At 41.9% G+C, this 15,566-nt stretch overlaps 1 protein-coding gene across 1 annotated transcript in view; it reads right to left on the reverse strand.

Moving 5' to 3' along the window:
* The window catches only part of eef2k (eukaryotic elongation factor 2 kinase), an 89,230-nt gene extending 75,650 nt beyond the window's left edge, over positions 1 to 13,580 (reverse strand). The window contains 1 exon segment of the mRNA XM_039775946.1: positions 13,350 to 13,580. The gene's annotated coding sequence lies outside the window, so the exon portion shown is untranslated.
* Positions 13,581 to 15,566: the final 1,986 nt, after the last annotated feature.

Genomic DNA, 15,566 nt, shown 5'->3' on the forward strand with positions numbered 1-15,566 from the left:
TACGTTGCTTCTTTATTTTTAACAATGGCGCAATCCTGGCATGGTCATGTGGCCTGGGCTTCAACTAGTCTAACGGCAGAGTGCTAACCATAAGCCATCATTAACGTGTTGTATTGTGACAGTTTCCAACTTTTGCAGTTACCGTGTCATTTTCAATTTGCCTTTACTTTTTTGATTTACACCATCAATGTGAAGAAATAATTTTGACTAGACTTCTCCGATGATACACTACTACTACAGTAATCCCTCGCTATATCGCGCTTCGACTTTCGTGGTTTCGCTCTATCGCGGATTTTATATGTAAGCATAACTAAATAAATAACATGGATTTTTCGCTGCTTCGCGGGTTCTGCGGACAATGTGTCTTTTACTTCCTGTACATGCTTCCTCAGTTGGTTTGCCCAGTTGATTTCATACAAGGGACGCTATTGGCGGATGACTGAGAAGCTAACCAATCAGAGCACGCAGTTAAGTTCTCCTGACTGATAAGCTAACCAATCAGAGCACGCAGTTAAGTTCCTGCATGCTAATGCAGTGTTAACCAGGAAGTCTCGTCTCGCTCTTTCAGCATCAACGTGTTTCGCTGTGTAAAGAGTTGTGCTCTTTTGTGTTTATCTTTGTGCATAGTCAAGCCCTTCATTATGGGTCCAAAACGATCTGCTACTGCTTCAGGGGCCGTGCCCAAGTGCAAACGGAAGATGTTAACGATTGCCGAAAAGGTAAACATTTTGGATTTCTTGAAGGCTACGATTCTTTTTATTTAAAAAGTAGGAAAGGAATATCAGATCTACGGCCGCAGTGTCCTTTTAACCAGGGTGCAAAACGAGTTGTAATTGGATGTAATAAGGCGGTAGTCTGGATGGAATCTGCTTTAGGGATTTGGATTGAAGACTGCCAGAAGAAGAACAACGGCAGTGCTACACAATCGCCTGAAGAGGCTCCTTTGGAAGAGCTGTAAGGCTCTCCTTTGTTGTGCAGTAAAATTAAACTCATTGTTATCGGACAAGTCATCGTGTCATTGTTGGTGAGTAACCATAATTAATTTTCTACTTGCAGTACTTAGTACATGTGCGTACGTTTAGTGTCACTGTACACACATTTACTGTATACTATTTTTCTTGCATTGAACGTATTTATTGCTGGTGGCCTGTCTATCGTAATGGCTGTAACATATGTGATATCGGAGACACTCAATATCTTTAAAATAATATTTAGGTTTTACTGTATATAAACAGTGTGTTTATATAAATAATTTCAATGAATCTTACCTAATATCTAAGAGAATACAAAGGGATTATGCTGTATAACTCTGCGAGGAATATTTATAAACAGTGTGGGAGAGTTTATTAGGGCTTAAAATATATAAAAATAACCATAGAAACATATGGTTTCTACTTCGCGGATTTTCACCTCGGGGGGTCTGGAACGCAACCCTCGCAAACGAGGAGGGATTACTGTACTACGTTCTGAGACTGCAGCCCCCTGTTCAGACTTGTTCACAAATGTCTACAGCCAAATGTAATTTTCATTTAGAGCATGCATTCATTCTGTTCATTTATTTGTAGGCATCACAATTGCTACTTCTTTTTTCTTGTAAAGATCACAATAAATTGTAATAAGTACTTCAGTGCCAACACAGACATGGTCATTCCTTTCTGCTCTTGACAGATGTCTGCCTTTTGTCTTATATTAATGTTAGTAAGCACTCTGGACACAGTGCTTTAGGCTAATACTATTTTTCAGCGTTAGCGAGGGTGGGCGTATGCATGAACGTGACGGAATGACATCTCCCCCAACGCTGGGTTGTTTCCAGCTAGAAAAACGCGCCAGCTTCCCACAACCCTCCAAAAGGATTTAACACGTTCTTAAAGAGGATAGATGGTACTTTGTTTAAATTACAAGGGTAGTATTTAAATCCACAAAAACAGAAATGTTACCTGAAACATGCAAATAAATGTCCAGTAACACATATACACAGTATGTACATAATATTCATATACTGTACACACCTACCTCATATCATAAAACAAACTAGACATAAAGCTGGAACTTGAGCAAAGCACATTCTGTTCCTCGTGTCAGCTCTTACCCCCAAGTCCCGTTTACTCCGTTCACTAACGTGCCACATGGATACTGCAAACACACATTCTTGCAGCCAGCCAAGGGAAGGTGTGTCAATCGTGCAGTTAAAACTTTTTCAGAGCTGAAACTGGAGTTTGTCTGTTTGGGGATGCATGGAAATATATTTGGCAAGGCTGAGCAAAAAACAGCCTGTCAGCGATTGAAAGCAGATGCAACGAGGCAAGCGGCCAAGCTGACGACTATAGCTTATGGATTTATTTAAGAAGGAAAAAAAATGTGTTCTTAATCCACAACATACATCACTCATTTTTGTCTTTAGTTTATAGATACATAGATAGATAGATGGATGGATGGACGGACAGACAGGAAAGGCACTATAGAATATATATACAGTACTGTATATAGATAATGTCACACACGTGTGGGTAGGAGGCAGCTAAAGGGCTTAAGTAACAGCAATACCACATCTGACCAGGGGATGGCAGGGTGCACTGACAGTCTTTCTAGCCTTCCCCGAGAAATCCTGCCTGGTTCCAGCACCTCAGAAGACATTACTTCTGGTTACGGGGCCCTTCGACAACACCACATCCAGTGCAGCAGATGTCACTTCCGAGTCTGGGTCCTTTGATTAGATAGATAGACAGACAGACAGACAGACAGATAGATAGATAGATAGATAGATAGATAGATTGATGTGAAAGGCACTATATAATAGATAAATAGATAGATAGATGTGAAAGGCACTATATAATAGATAGATACTTTATTAATCCCAAGGGGAAATTTACATACTCCAGCAGCAGCATACTGATAAAAGCAATATTAAATTAAAGATTGATAACAATGAAAGTATAACAGACAGACAATAATTTTGTATACTATAAATGTTTACCTCCCCAGGTGGAATTGAAGAGTCGCATAGTGTGGGGGAGGAACAATCTCCTCAGTCTTTCAGTGAAGGAGGACAGTTTACGTGACTTCCGGGTCGTGGGGGTGTGTGTGGTGTGTTTGGGGAAGGGGGGCCTTCGATGATGTCCCTTCCAGGTTCAGGCCCTTCGATGACGTCACTTCCCATATGGGCCTTTAAAGCCGCCATCTTAACATCGATGAGTCAGTTCTATCTTGGACTCAGTCGAAGGAAAAACTCTGTTCTACTCTAAAAGCCTTTTTCAGACAGGGAAATTATACGGATGGCTACCCCAAACCTTTTTCACACTGTTTGGTCTCAGTTATTATCACAATAAATACATAGACAAATAGAAATGAAAGGCACTATATGATAGATATGAAAGGCACTATATAAAAGATAGATAGATATGAAAGGCACGATAGATAGATAGATAGACAGATATGAAAGGCACTATATAAAAGACTAGCAAAATACCCGCGCTTCGCAGCGGTGAAGTACTGCATTCAAATTTTTATTAAGAAGAAAATTAAACCTTTTTAAACTATGGGACAATATGCCAATAATTATTTGTTAAGGATCTCTTTGTATACCATGTTGTCAGTTCGACCCTCCGGTTGTAATATGACCAAGCTGTGCGCTGAGCTTACTCTTGAGCATGTAACTTACAGTTGGCCGTGTGAACAGTAATCTTGTCTCAAATCTCACAGCTTGGATTGCTGCTGTCATAATCGGTTTGAGTTTCATGGTTTGTTTCAATTACGACAGTATTTGCAGGATTTGTTGTGTTGAAGTGACATTCGGCATCTGTCAAGCGTTGTAAGCACACAACCGGTTTCATCGATAAAATCACATCCAGCTTTTGAGAATTTAAACATTCATAAACATCAAAGTGTCCACTACTGAAATCGTCACCTGTCAATCTAAGTTGTTTAAGAGGCATTGGCGGTTGTCGAAAGGTGTAAAATATTTGGCCATTTCGGTACACTTGAAAGCAACAACTGAACAATTCAGCGGTAGCCATCAACTCACATGCAGAACCATAGGTGAAGGGCTTAAGCATTTCACTCTTATAGTGCTCCTGTGTAGTATAATTATCTCCTGTACCGTCATCAGTCCACACCTTGAACCTGTCCCAGTCATTCAATACATAAGACACAATGGATATCAAGAGTGAGCCTGATATGGCCGTGCAATATGTAACAAAGAGAACGGGAAAGGTAGGTGCCATCTCCGGGCATGGAAACCACTCGGTAAGTGACAGTTCTTTGATCGATAGAATTTCTTGAAGATGGGCCCATAAGTAACAAAGACTGTTGAAAAGTTCAATATGGCGGCCGACAGTGGCATCATACTCCCGAAATAAGTACGTACATTGGTTTCAGTTAGTGGAGGGAAGCCGCCTACCAAATTTCGAGAAGATGGGGCCATAAATAAGAAAGTTCAACAACTTCTACCTACACGGAAGGTTTGGAGAATTAGTGACATTGGAAAGCTCAATATGGCGGCTGACAGTGGCGTCATACCACCGAAATAACTACATACATCGGTTTTGGCTAGCGCCGGGAAGCCACCTACCAAATTTCGTGAAGATGGGGTCAGCCTTCTAACTACACAGGAAGTTTGAAAATTGGTGACGTTGGAAAATTCAATATGGCGGCCGACAATGGCGTCATACCACGAAATAAGTACGTACATCGGTTTTGGTTAGCGCAGGGAAGCCGTCTACCAAATTTTGTGAAGATGGGGCCATAAATAAGAAAGTTCAACATGGTGAACGTTGTCGACTGTTATCGACCGTTATGAACGTTACGTGTAGAATTTCGAAATAAAACCTGCTTAACTTCTGTAAGTAAGCTGTAAGGAATGAGCCCGCCAAATATCAGCCTTCTACCTACACGGGAAGTTGGAGAATTAGTGATGAGTCAGTGAGTGAGTGAGTCAGTGAGTGAGTGAGTGAGGGCTTTGCCTTTTATTAGTATAGATAGATAGATAGATAGATAGATATGAAAGGCACTATAGATAGATAGATAGATAGAGTGGACAAAATACTGTACACTCACCAGCACTAAGAATTCCATTTTAAGCAGCTAACTAGACAAAAATGACGACATTACAGACACCTTTTTTTAATCTGAGATCTTCACACTTCTTATTTCTCACTTTCCTCATTTATTAGAACGATGTTGAAGATGCGCTCAGAATGCTCAGCTACTTTAATGAGAGTTCTGTGGCACAAATAGGCTGTGCTCAAACTGCCTCAAATTTTTGGGCTGAATTCTTTGTGACCGAATCGACCACCTGAGCATGAACACCAACAGTGAGCCGTCTGCTATGCAACTTCACATTGTTTCCTTTCCAGGAATCCATCAGCTCATGACAGAAGGGACTAGAAAAAGAAAACAAATGATCACAGCCACTGCAATTGTCACTGCCTTATCTCTCCTTAGAAACTCCGTGGACACTGGAGGCAGGACAGGTGGGAGTGAATTGTGGACGATTTTGATGCAAAATCCTCACCAAAGCAGTGAATTTGACAACTTCAGAATGAAGAGGGGGGCACGTGATGACTAAAGGCCATGTCAGACTACACGATTTTTCTAGAGATTTTTAGTTGCAGGCTTCATTTACATTAAATAAAAAAATGTAAAAAAAAAAAAGGGCAGAGGTTACGGTGAACCTGTGGTACCTGTACAGCCTTTGCACAGTCAATAGATTAGATTAAATAAACTTTATTAATCCCATGGTGAAACTCAGATGCATACAGCAGTAGAAACATAAAAACAAGGATACAGTCTCACAGGACAGACAATACACACAATCAATTGAATGATAAGTAAATAGCTAAATAGAAATAAACTTAACGAGTACATTGGGTGTAAACATTGAATTTCCTGATAGTGGTGGGCAGAAAAGACCATCATTAGTCCATAAGCTGTAAGAAAAAGGAGCAAATGCACAATACTGTGAAAATGTGAAACTGAGCTGGAAAGTTGTCACACAGCTATGTGTTAAATTATTTGATATTTTGCTCTGGTTGATTGTCTTTTATTCTATTTAATGCTGTTGTATATCCTGTATGTATTTGTTCTTAGTGTTTTATTATTTGTATGTTATTTGTATCCAATGTTATATATGCCCTGCTGATCTTTCTGGGACTCCGTGAAGTGCCCTGAGCATAGGAAAAGTGAAATAAAAATCAAATATATTTTTATTTTTACTCCCTAATTTGATAAACCCTGCGATTTTCAGTTGTGTAATTTGACATACTCAGGTGACGGGATCAGCAACTGCAGTCGTCTGGTTTGACATCCTCTCCAGATGGAAGTTGTGTGCTCTAGCTTTACTCCAACATTTGTCTCCAAGCCACTGTAGGAAATGTACCTGCTTGAGGCACAGCACTTCTGTCACTTGGACTTTACTGACAGGTGAAAGGCGCCATAAATGCCTATTAAGTGGGCCACCTCACTTTCTTTCCTTTGGCACGTGAGGCGATACTGCCATCCATCATGCAGAAATACGACAACAGTCTCATAAACATTGATATAAAATGTACATTGTTCAGTTGGGATTCCAAATTTAGGACACAGTTCCTGTTCTAACCACACATGCCTGTACTGGATTTGATACCACATCGCTCTATTATAGTAAAAAACAATTTTGTGATGAGACGTGATCTCTAGAAGAGAGACAGAGAGACACTTTCTCGTCTCGTGAGACGGACAAGTCACGTCATACTTACAACCTTTGGAAGCAAGTCCCGTGATGCAGAGCAAGTTAGAGATAATTTAAAGTAGGACAATTCAAAAGTCTCAGAAGAATGAGAGTAAAGATCTCATAGCGCAAACAAATGGAAAATGTTACTCGGTGAAATAACGGAACAGCGAAAAGAGATTGCATAGTGTTTGAGGATGGATGTCTGGGGGACAAGAAGGTGCTGTACAGGCATTTAAATGATTGCAGCGCCGCACAAAATGTAGATCATGTGGCACAGCAGGAGCAGCAAGCCAGCTGCTGATGGAGCAAAGAGGAGGTTTAAAAAACCCTGTATTTGTTTCCCATTGTATCACCATTTAAGAGGGGTTTCAGAGGGGCGGCCACGTCTCCTTGGGGTGCATTCAGCCCCCCGGCCCACCCCCCCCTTACACTACGGCACGTAGCGCTGGCGCGTTGGGCAAAGTCCTCTAGTCTAATATATAAACGTCTACGCGTGGAAGCATCTGTCTGTCTGTCCGGAGCCGACAAGACGGCCCCAAGCTAACAAGTCGGAAGAAGAAAGAAGTACGAGGCTACAGCACGAAGCTGAAAGAAAGTGACTGTGTCGCCAAAGTGAAACCACCGAGGAAAGACAAATGAGAAATGATAGACTTGGGATGGGGCGCAAGCACATCCGCAAAACGAAACTGCCGACTCCACATTTCAATTTTTTTATGACGATTTCAAAAGTTTCTAGGAGCCCGGGCATCATGGCCTTACACTGCTAGTATGGTATAAGTGGTCTAAATCTGATCTAAACAGTTTTCATTCTGCTTGTCTTTTTTTGTTTTTGGTGTTCACACTCTAAAAAGATCTGAACCTGTGCCACATTAGTAGAAAAAAAAATTAGAACTGAGCTTTAGTCTAAACATAGGCTAAATGAGAGAAATGCCTGACTAAATGAAAAGTTAAATGTGATGGTCGGTCAGTCATTCATTTTCCAACCCGCTATATCCTAACACAGGGTCACGGGGGTCTGCTGGAGCCAATCCCAGCCAGGACAGGGAGCAAGGCAGGAACAAATCCTGAGCAGGGTGCCAGCCCACACACCAAGCACACACTAGGGACAATTTAGGATCGCCAATGCACCTAACCTGCATGTCTTTGGACTGTGGGAGGAAACCCACGCAGACACGGGAAGAACATGCAAACTCCACACAGGGAGGACGACGGGAAGCAAACCCACAGGTCTCCTTACTGAGAGGCAGCAGCACTCCCCACTGCGCCACCGTGCCGCCCTAAATGTAATGGTCAGGAATCAAATTCAGGTTTCTTGATTGAGATGCAATCGTGCTAAACATCACACCCTTCGTGGTAACCCTAACCCCTGGGGCACTGATGACTAAAAGTCGTTATGTCAAAAAAACCTGACTAATGACGAGAAGTACCCGCCTGCCAAATTCCAAGCCTGTGTCTTGAAACACAAATCTCTGCATAAACAACAAACAAACGAGGACAGAGCTTCACAGATACAGAGATTTACCAGCTTATATAAGCACAGAAGGGGTATGACGACATATTTCTAGTGCAGCTACCTCACCACTCGACTTGTCTGAGCTGTCGGCCCACTTAATCTTTCTGTGGAGTATGTAAATTCTCCCTGCATTTTTCTTTTTTGTTTTGTTTTTCCTAATACTCTGCTTTCCTTCCACATGCAAAAGATTTGCTTATTAGGTTAACAAGCGACACTATTATAAATAAATATGGACATATGCATGAATGTGCCCTGTGATGAATGGTGCCAGGATTCTGGTATTAGAAATACTGGGATAATAACCTTGCTCTTAAAAGTGACACCAGATCATTTTTAAAGGGTCAGTAAAGCAAGACTGTGGAGGACTGGCGCCCTGCCCGGGGTTTGTTTCCTGCCTTGCACCCTGTGTTGGCTGGGATTGGCTCCAGCAGACCCCCGTGACCCTGTGGTTAGGATATAGCGGGTTGGAAAATGACTGACTGACTGACAATAAAGCAAGAAGGGTGGCATGGTGGCACTGTGGTGGCACTGCTGCCACGTAACAGAGAGACCAGAGTGTGTTCACCAGGGGCTCCCTGTATCTGGGTTTCCTCCAGGTGCTCTCCTAGAGTCCAAAGGCATGCAGGGTAGGTGAACTGGCATTGTTAAATTGGCCCAAGGGAGAGTGTACGCATGTGTGTGTGTGTGTGTTCTCTCTCTGTAATGGACTGGCACATGTCCAAGTGTGGTTTCTGCCTTATGTCCAATAACTGCTAGGATAAGCTCCAGCTACCCAATGACCCTGCCCTGGACAAGCGTCTTAGGAAAATGATTGAATAATCGAAGAATAAGGGTCCACACAGACCTAAAATAGGATCTCAGGAGCAGACAGCAGAAGGTCGCGCCACAAATGCCATCTTGCGTACTAAGTAAAGAGGTGCTGAAGTGTGTAACATGCTGTCTTCATGACGGGTATTATAGCACAACATTTTTTGAATACTACACCCCCCTAGCCTGCGCAGAATAAACACAGGCAAAACAAAAATTGAGGAGCACGTTGAATATAAACTGCAATAAATATCACCAAATGGAAAGAAAAAAAAATGTAATAGATATGTGTTGTATTTTACGTGTGTGAACTAAAGCAACAGGGTAAACTCTGTCTCATAAATCAAATTTTGCTGGGTGACAAAAATCTAAAAAGAAACGTTTATACAGAACCACATTCTAGCACTCTTCTCTTTAGATTCTAGGTAAATACGTGTCACATGAAATCATCCTAATTTTACGACTACATTATCAGCAAAGTGAAAAACACCAGAGATCACACTAAACTACTGCGTTCTTTGTTAGGCTGTATAGAGAGTACATCATAAATAGGAAAGGCATTCCCATAATGCTCTGCTTGTGAATGGAAGATCAGACTCTTCCCTTCATCCACTGGTCAAAGATCCTGTCTTCAGTTCAAAAGCACAGTATTACGAGAATGCTTTTTTTCTTTACAATGTATGCTTATTTTTCCGGAAGTAACCATTAATAATTTTAAGCAAAAAATCATGTTTTGAGCATACAACTGGATAAAATACATGCAGGTTATGCTACCTTTTTCCCATGGACCATTTTCACATTATTTTCACACCAGGGCTCACATTCTGCATGAAAACGTGAGATTAAAATTTTTTCTTGGCCATCAATACAAAGTACATGGCTTAACATAAAAAAATATAATTTGGGGGTGAAATATCTTCCTTTAACACAACCAGCTGCACCCCTAACTTCATTCTGAGAAGGTGCTGCAGTTTTACGATAACTGTTGCTATGCCTGATTTAAGACTTTAAAATTCTCTGGATTGGTGACTTTAACATTCTCTTGGTAAGTTTCTTCTTCTTGGTTCCAAATATGCTTTGCTTTTGTTTCCTAACAATTACTACACGCCCTTTCAGTGACAAATGACCTTCTTAAGATTTTCCTATTAAAGTTCAATACTGGTGGTGCACATATTCATACTGAGCATATCTGTGAACAACTCTTATCAAAATGTGTTTTGTTGGTACAGCACATAATACACAGTGACACAAAAACAAATGTCTGCATTTAAGCAGAACAACTGATCCATTACAAGGTTGCGGGGTGCTCAAGCCCACACTAAAGCATCAGATGCAAGATAGATAGATAGATACTGTGAAAGGCACTATATAATAGATAGATAAATATGAAAGGCACTATATAATATAATAGATAGATAGATAAATACTGTGAAAGGCACTATAATAGATAGATATGAGAGGCACTATATAATATAATAGATAGATAGATAGGAACTGTGAAAGGCACTATATAATACATAGATAGATAGATAGGAACTGTGAAAGGCACTATATAATATAATAGATAGATAGAGTCTGTGTAAGGCACTATATAATAGATAGATAGATAGATAGATATGAAAGGTACTATATATTTAATAGATAGATAGATAGACGTCTGTCTTAGCTAAAGATAAAATTAGCAGTCCCAGTGAGGCACTATAAAGGCGTATTGCTGTTGGTGTGAAGGAGCCCCCAGTCACGTTTCTTGACACACTACTAATGAATGACTAGTTGGCTGAAAGTCCTCAGTGTTAGTGTGTCAGAGAGAGGACGGGCAGCATCCTTCATAATGGCACTCAATTTTGGTTTCAGGGATTCCAAAGTGCACCCCATAATTAAGACTGCCCTTTTAAATAACTTGTTGATTTGGTTACTGGCCCAGACCACCACAATACAGAACATCGCACCGGCCATCACTGAGCTATAGAACATGTAAAGCAGGGGCTCCTGACCTTTTCTGCCCCTGTGGAAACTTTTCAAAAGTAAAATTACTCTCATTTACTTTTGTTCAGTATTTTGACCTTATACTTCTACCATATTAAAGCGTTCGACAAAGGGGAAATTTTAAGATAGTTTTTAACATTTTTAAGTTCAAATGACAATAGCAATAGCATATAATACTATTCACTTATTTAAAAACAACAAACAATGAGCAAATACCGGTACACCAGAATGAAACACACCAAATCGATGAGACATATTAATCTGTAAAACACGTGTTCTTGCTTTTCAGCTACAATTTTGGACTGCTTAGTGCAGCTGTTGAAAAAGCAAGTGTCATTTTATCTTTGGGAACTAATTGGGATTTTTATGACTTCAACTTTTTTTAAGCAAATTTACCCGTGGCTGGGAACCCCTGATGTCACTACCAACAATAAATGAGTTGAATCTCCTAAGGAAAATAAGCCTCCTCTGCCCTACCTCTGTGTTACTCGGCCAGTCCTGTCGGTCATTAATGTCGTCCCCCCAAGTACTTGTAGCAGTGCACCTCCTCCACATCCTCTCCCTAAGTAGTGACCAGGCGCAGAGGTCACTGGGTGTGGTGACAGTCAATAACCAGTTCCTTGGTTGTGCTGATGGAAGGAAAAAAGTTCTTGACTTGACCCCTAGACTTTCTCAATATACCCCACTACTGCAGAATTGTCAAAGGATTTCTGCAAGTGACATCAGCTGGTGATATAGTTTGAGGGGTACAGAGTGAAGGCAAAATGAGATAGGTCTGTTCACTATGGTGCTCCAGTGTTGCTCACATTCACATCAGAGACACAATCCTTAAGCTTCTCAAACTGTTATGTGCCCGACAGTCCATTCTCCATATACTCAGGGATGGTTGGACGGCATGGAAGTCACTGGAGAAATCAAAACACCTAACCCTCATGGTGCTGCCAGCTTTGTACAAATTGGGAATAAGACTCGAGGAGCAGATAGAACATTACATCTTCCATTCCAATCTTTGGCCCATAGTCAAACTTCAGTGTGTCCAGGTGGCCTCTTGAAGGTTTTCACGATGTGGAACATAAGCTAAACCCAACTTAAGAATACAGAGAAAATCCCTTATCATGCCAGACCGCCAACCAGCATGCAGAAATATGGTTTCTGCAATTATGTCACCCTAACATGATGTTCATTACAAAAAGGTGCTATACCAAACACAGTGTGTTAAAACCCTGGGTCAGGCACACTAGGTCAGAGCAAATCCCCAAAAACTGTGTGTTTTTCGAAATGTACAAATATGTCGAATGTGTACTATGCACAAGTGCTATTGTACAATAAATCAATAAGAAGCACCTGACCCATTGATACCCTGTCAATAAGCTGTTTACTTGAGTGGGGTGGAGTCTGGCGCACTTCCCACGCAGCGGCCGTTTTGCTGCTTCAGCATAACAAAGAGGAGGAGTGTGTCCATATATAGGAATGTGTGTGCAAGACGCAAGTGTAAACAAGTGCGGGTCCACACGCGCTTCCGCACTGCTTTAGCGACTTCCCTTGTATTGTGAGCGGACGATCAACGAATACATACATACATAAAATACTCAAACCTGATGAATCCATTTCAGGGTGGCAGGGGCCTCCTTTATAAAAGCTGGCACCATATGTCACCCCGCGATCAAAAGCACACTCTCAGCACGTGCCGCTCACGCCATTGCTCTTAACCCCGCGGGACACGGAGAGAAGGCGATGGTGGGATGGAATCTATAGACGACAACGGCCACCTTCAAGTCCAAATGTGACCATTTTTGGTCAAACCCAATTCATTCCACCTTTGCTTTAACTCGTTTCTAAGAAAGCACAATAAGAAAAAAAAAAAACAGTTGCAAAGTTAAGGCGATTCCTTATGTAGCGCCTCTATCATATGACTCCAATCGACGTAACTCAGTAAACGAGCAAGTAAACCTCGACGCTCAAGTGTGCACTTCAATCTCAAGTGCATGGAGACTCCCGTTTGATCGACGAGGCATGGCGGGTGTAAAAGCATGTAAATACCTAAACTCGCGCCTCTGGGTTTAAATCCCCCCTGCAGGAAAGGCCCTCACACCAAAGCTAAATATCAGCCCCCACTCCCCTCCGCGTCCCCGTGCCATGTGCCGAGGAGACAATGACAGCCCTGTGTGTCACTTGCGCTCTCGGTGATCACACTTAATTCCATAGGTGCTTAATTGGCAATTCCCAATTCATTGTGGAATTGCATCAAAATAATGCAAAGCAAGAAAGACAACGCTGTCAGATACACATTATGAGAGAACTTGACACGTAAACAAATCTCCGTGCAGCTCTTCCTACCTCACAAGTACTGAAAGCACCCGGATGGAGTGTTCGAGAATAACCGTGCAGCTACACAGCAGCCCCGCCGACTTGGGCTAAGTCGTCCTCCCAGCGCCCAGTCCAGGATTGCGATGGTCTCAGACTCCACACAGCAACCAGTATGAAGGCAAGAAAGGAGGGCGGGTCTGGCAACTGTCTGTACTGGTGTCAGGTTACCGGAGCCCTCGAGAACTACCCCACAGCTCGCGCCGCACGTACTCACACAGCCTGTCTCGAGCGCGTCTCCCAGCGGACTGAACAGGAACTGCACGTCAATCAGGACGAGGATCCATTCATGTCGCTGAAGGCGGCGCTTGCACAGTAAATTGAGTTGGACTCGTTTTCACTATCCAAGCTCAGCATAAAGACTTTGGTGCCAATCTCCGTCGTCTTTTAGCATGCTGCTAGCCTGCTACTCTATCTGGCAGGATGTCTCTCGTCTTTAAGTACAGATGACAGGACTTGGCGGATACACCGGTGGACGAGTGCGCATGCGGGGAACGTGGAATGGGAGAGGCTTAGCAGCCAAAGTCTTTATGTCATATGTCACATGGGTATTCTAAATAAAGTACATGTGTTAAAAAAATAAAAGTGTTTTCGGAATGACTTAGAGCTGTTAATTTTAAAATGTCACAACATTTAAACACACGCTAGACACAATAAAGAAAGGCATTCAGTTTATCACTCATCCATATAATAAATTGTAGAATCAAGTGTAGTAGTCTACATCTACATTATTTGAATCCACTCAACTATATATTTACTGAATTCAGTTGTTGTTCAAACCAGTGGCATCACTCGAGGTGGGCTTCAGCCCTGGGTCTTACAGTTAGGTCCATAAATATTTGGACAGAGACAACTTTTTCTCATTTTGGTTCTGTACATTACCACAATGAATTTTAAACTAAACAACTCAGATGCAGTTGAAGTGCAGACTTTCAGCTTTAATTCAGTGGGTTGAACAAAACGATTGCATAAAAATGTGAGGCAACTAAAATGTTTTTTTAACACAATCCCTTCATTTCAGGGGCTCAAAAGTAATTGGACAAATTAAATAACTGGAAATAAAATGTTCATTTCTAATACTTGGTTGAAAACCCTTTGCTGGCAATGCCAGCCTGAAGTCTTGAACTCCTGGACATCACCACATGCTGGGTTTCCTCCTTTTTAATGCTCTGCCAGGCCTTTACTTTCAATTGCTGTTTGTTTGTGGGCCTTCTGTCCAAAGTTTAGTCTCCAAAAAGTGAAATGACTGCTCAATTGGGTTAAGATCAGGTGACTGACTTGGCCATTCAAGAATTTTCCACTTCTTTGCTTTAATAAACTCCTGGGTTGCTTTGGCTGTATGTTTTGGGTCATTGTCCATCTGTATCATGAAACGCCGCCCAATCAATTTGACTGCATTTAGCTGGATTTGAGCAGACAGTATGTCTCTGAACACCTCAGAATTCATTCGGCTGCTTCTGTCCTGTGTCACATCATCAATAAACACTAGTGTCCCAGTGCCACTGGCAGCCATGCATGCCCAAGCCATCACACTGCCCGACTCCACCGTGTTTTACAGATGATGTGCTATGCTTTGGATAATGAGCTGTTCCACACCTTCTCCATACTTTTTCTTGCCATCATTCTGGTAGAGGTTGATCTTGGTTTCATCTGTCCAAAGAATGTTTTTCCAGAACTGTGCTGGCTTTTTTAGATGTTCTTTAGCAAAGTCCAATCTAGCCTTTCTATTCTTGAGGCTTATGAGTGGCTTGCACCTTGCAGTGCACCCTCTGTATTTACTTTCATGCAGTCTTCTCTTTATGGTAGACTTGGATATCGACACGCCGACCCCTGGAGAGTGTTGTTCACTTGGTTGGCTGTTGTGAAGGGGTTTCTCTTCACCATGGAAATGATTCTGCGATCATCCACCACTGTTGTCTTCCGTGGACGTCCAGGTCTTTTTGCATTGCTGAGTTCACCAGTGCTTGCTTTCTTTCTCAGGATGTACCAAACTGTAGATTTTGCCACTTGTAATATTGTAGCAATTTCTCGGATGGGTTTTTTCTGTTTTCGCAGCTTAAGGATGGCTTCTTTCACCTGCATGGAGAGCTCCTTTGACCGCATGTTGTCTGTTCACAGCAAAATCTTCCACATGCAAGCACCACACCTCAAATCAACTCCAGGCCTTTTATCTGCTTAATTGATAAGACA

Source organism: Polypterus senegalus, chromosome 13 (assembly GCF_016835505.1).
Source record: "Polypterus senegalus isolate Bchr_013 chromosome 13, ASM1683550v1, whole genome shotgun sequence".
In the NCBI taxonomy this organism is placed as follows: Eukaryota; Metazoa; Chordata; class Cladistia; order Polypteriformes; family Polypteridae; genus Polypterus; species Polypterus senegalus.